At 42.7% G+C, this 4,353-nt stretch overlaps 1 pseudogene; it reads right to left on the bottom strand.

Moving 5' to 3' along the window:
- Positions 1–1,905: 1,905 nt before the first annotated feature.
- On the bottom strand, positions 1,906–2,074 carry LOC125980241 (U2 spliceosomal RNA; annotated as a pseudogene).
- Positions 2,075–4,353: the final 2,279 nt, after the last annotated feature.

The raw sequence follows: 4,353 nt of genomic DNA, 5'->3' as shown, positions 1-4,353 counted from the left end.
CATGAGAAAGAACAGCTGAGGAGTGGCATCCAATTGGATGGGGGAGATTGGAAATTTGCAGCGCCATATTCTAAGTCACATTTTTGAGCAAGCATGACACAGGTAATAACGTTTGAGAGGTCGGGACATAGATCAGGGCTAGATTTGCAACGCAGACCCCTGAGTTAATTTTGAATAATGATACTGAAGACACAACCTACTGTCTCATTAAATTGAAACTATAGACAAAACGTAGCTCGAAAACAGGATGAGTTTGCAGGACTTACAATATACAAACAAGACCAATGTTACTAGGAGAATTCGAAGTTTGATAAACACACGTAACTAGGGAATTGATGGCAGCAGCTACATTTGGAGATAATCTTACAAGTTTGATGTCCCAGTCTGTCACTCGCAGTGCCAGGTGCCCTGAGACTCGATCCTTGCCGTGGACGACAAGAAAATGGTGGCTGGCTTTTGAGGCACCTTTGACCTTTGGCAAGAACAAAGAGGGACTGTTTTTGTGCTTGGAGGGGGCAAGCACAGCTCTCCGGAGGACAATGACATCCTCCGGGAGGAGAACAGACATTGAGAAATGGAAGAATTCACAAGATGAGGATGGACTCATTTGGAAAATGACCTCATCCGAGAGCCTTGGATGTGTTGGCTCTGAAGCTACGACAAAAGAACAACAATTTAAAACAATGAGGCGCTGTGAAAAGACACGAGACATGAAGTGCCCAACGACTGAACTGGACTCCTTGCTGAGGCGTTACCGAACTTGGTGGAGCTTGGGTCAAAGTGGACGGAAGCTTGCTTGACACTGAGTTTGACATAACTGAGGAGATTTGATAAAAATTTACTAGTGTTTAGAGGTACAGAGAAAAGCATCATAATCAGAGATTGAACAAACTTGGATAAAACAGATAGGCTAAAACATTAGGAAACAAGAGCGGGATCTGATAATTTGGCTCGTCAGGCTTAAAAAGTAGAAATCTAGTTATTTAAATTTTAGAATAGGACATTTAGACTAAAGTGAAAGAGGAAGCTAGGTTGCTCAATGTACCGACCCAATACGATAGAGGTTAGTTATACCACAGTGGAGGTTGTGTGGTCAGGAAGTTGGATACACGGCCATAGGAACTTTAAGCTTTCACCCAATCATGCATAAAATTCACACAAGGCGCCAGTTAACAAGATAATGAATGCGGTAGGGCTCAAATAACGACTGCACCGACATCAACAGAGCTGAGGGAGGGATTATGCTAAAAGGACAGCTATAGGTTCAACATTAGCAAATCATTTCAAAAGCATTTCTAAGATTGACGTGAGGATACTAGGAGGACGTAGATTTTCGGAGGTTTGGTAAGGGCAGACTCCATTGTCAAAGATAAGATTAGAGTGAGTGTGAATGAAGACATTTTGGCAAAAAGTCAATGTACAAAAGTCTTCTGCCACAGCTAGGTTTAGGAATTGAGCCTTTTTAAAACAGCCAGTCACTAATATAGGGTGACCAAATTTAGGTTTCTGAAAGAGGACACCAAAGCCAATTCCCGGTGAAACAAAAATGAATAAAAATAAAGCATTATATTTTCAGCAGCACGTTTTAGTTACCTAAAGCAATAACAGGCTGATGTATATTAAAACCTATTGTAGTCCACTGTAATATAGACATTTTTACGATAAACACAGCACTTTAACATAGGGGAAAATGTAATGCAATAATGACCAAAATGTCATGCATGTATACAATCGAGTACATACATACTTTAAAGGAAAAACAGTTGTCGATGACGTTTCTTCAGGATTCCATTACGTGACTTACTATATACATACTAAGCTGTAACATTTTCACATGGTCTTCTCTACCAATTCCAGTGATTTCCTCTTACAACATGGTAACGGCACTTTTAACTTCACCAGGAGAGGGGGTGCACCGTTCCTGGAGGTACTGCAATACCAGGTCGATGCGTGGACGGAGCAAGCTCCTATTCCATCTCCCTGGTCAAAAAATCTATTTAATTTATGGTCCCCAGATAGGGGACGTATCAGATATTAAACTCATAAGTGTTTTGCATTCAGGGTCGGAAGTCAACGGCGAGGAGGACACGCGGCACAGGCTGGAAGCTCTGGAGCGTCAATTTACCTTCCCACGCACTGCGCTGGTGGTCCAGTTGAGCACACCCAGGGGTGGGGCCAGCGTGTCGTGCTGTCCACACGCCCACCGCCGATGCCAGGTACCGGTTGTTTGCGGACTTGAGGAGTCGGGGCTTCTGCTTGACCTCGGCCGGGAAGTTTGGTGGAGATTTCCTCGTCCATCCTGGTATGCTGAATGTAAAAATAAGAAAGGAAAGTCAGGAAATAAAGCAGGAAGGAAGAGAAGCCTTCTTAGGGTTGTGCTTATTTTGTGTTTGGAGGTTCCACGCGCACTTCATCTACGTGTGCCTGGACGTGGATGAACCTGTGCCACTGACGGACCACCTGGTTGCTGCTTACCTTGGTTCCAATGTCAAGAAGACACTGGTCTTGTGCTGCTCGCCCGACCGCCATGCTGGCGGCATGACATGCTCATCGCTCCAATGGTCTGATTGGACGGTGGGACAGATACGGCTGCCCCCTGGAGAGCGCTACACTAATGGGAAGCCTTATGTTTCGGGGGGTGGGGGGGGGGGTTCTTTAAAACTGTGGATCAGAAGCTACACACGAGCTGAAGAATAAAGTTGTTCAAAAACAGGTCTAACTGATATATGCTTTGTAGTTCACTCACTCCTTTGTTCACAAGAGATTGTTGAATGTTGTGCTCGACTCCATTGAGTCATATTGTACCTTTTCACCAAACACTGAGCGGTCAAATAATACATATAATAATTTTGACATTGGAAGAACTTTATTTTCCTGTTTACGTAATTAGAATTAGAAGTCCGAGGTGGACCTGAACGTCACTCAAAAAAAATGGGTGGTCGCTAGTGTCATGTAACATGGGGATAGAGATGGTCCAAATGGTAGAATATGGATTGTTCACAGGGACAAATTGACAGGGCTGAAATTCCAAATTTGTCCAAAAGATGGCGCCAGACCAAAACATGAGACCAAAAGAGGGGCCAGAATAAGCCAGACCAGTTAAAATAGAAAAGAGGAACACGGTGTCAGAGTGTAAGTCACGCATGGAGGCACAAATGAAATTTTTATTATGTGTTTTTTATTTTTTGATTTCTTTGCTTGGCTAAAAATGTACTCTGTAACCGCTTTAAAGCAATATTATTTGTCAATTCGATCAAGGGACCCGTCACTGAAAATAGTGGCGTGACATAAATTGTTTGGAGAAGCACAAATGAAATGTTATTATGTGATTTTAATTTTTTGATTTTTTTGCTTGGCTAAAAATGTACTCTGTAACCGCTTTAAAGCAATATTATTTGTCAATTCGATCAAGGGACCCGTCACTGAGAATAGTGGCGTGACATAAATTGTTTGGAGAAGCACAAATGAAATGTTATTATGTGATTTTAATTTTTTGATTTTTTTGCTTGGCTAAAAATGTACTCTGTAACCGCTTTAAAGCAATATTATTTGTCAATTCGATCAAGGGACCCGTCACTGAGAATAGTGGCGTGACATAAATTGTTTGGAGAAGCACAAATGAAATGTTTATTATGTGATTTTAATTTTTTGATTTTTTTGCTTGGCTAAAAATGTACTCTGTAACCGCTTTAAAGCAATATTATTTGTCAATTCGATCAATTCATGTAACAGAAAGTAGGTCAAAGGTGAAAAGGGGAAGTGAAAGGTTTTACCACTAGCTGTGCATTTGGTGGAAAGTACTGCGTGGTCAGGGCGGAAACAGCTGCTAGAGGTCACAGAAAACAAAGCGTGGGAGGGGCTGTCCAGTTCCCTCTATGGGCGGGGGAAAAACTGGCCAGTCCATAGGCGTGGGAATAGTCCCTTCTATACGCGTGGGAGAACTGGGCAGTCTTACCCTATAGGGAAAGTACAGGAGAAAAGAAAGGGGAGGAGGGGAGACGGAGAGGTCTATAAAAGGTCCTGCTGGAGTAGCTTCAGGGCTTTTTTCCCCAAAAGAGCGCTTATACGTGAAGAGGCCCGGAGGAGTTTCAAGATTTTTTCCAAAGTCCCGAAGATCTTTGTGTGAGACGCAGGATCGCTGGACTGAAATTAACTTGGGTTTACTCCCAAAAATTGGACTGGACAACTTTATAGGAGAAATAGGTGAGAGGGATTTATATTTTTTATGTATTTTAGCGAGAGGGGGGAATAGTCATCGGGCCGCCGGATTCCTCGTGGCCAGCCTGTTTCTTTAATTTGGATTTAGAAGCAAGATCGAACTGATCACTCGACTTTGCTTTCACCAAAAATAGC

The sequence above is a fragment of the Syngnathus scovelli genome, chromosome 13 (assembly GCF_024217435.2).
Source record: "Syngnathus scovelli strain Florida chromosome 13, RoL_Ssco_1.2, whole genome shotgun sequence".
Taxonomy (NCBI): Eukaryota; Metazoa; Chordata; class Actinopteri; order Syngnathiformes; family Syngnathidae; genus Syngnathus; species Syngnathus scovelli.
This window is presented reverse-complemented; position numbering and strand designations above follow the sequence as displayed.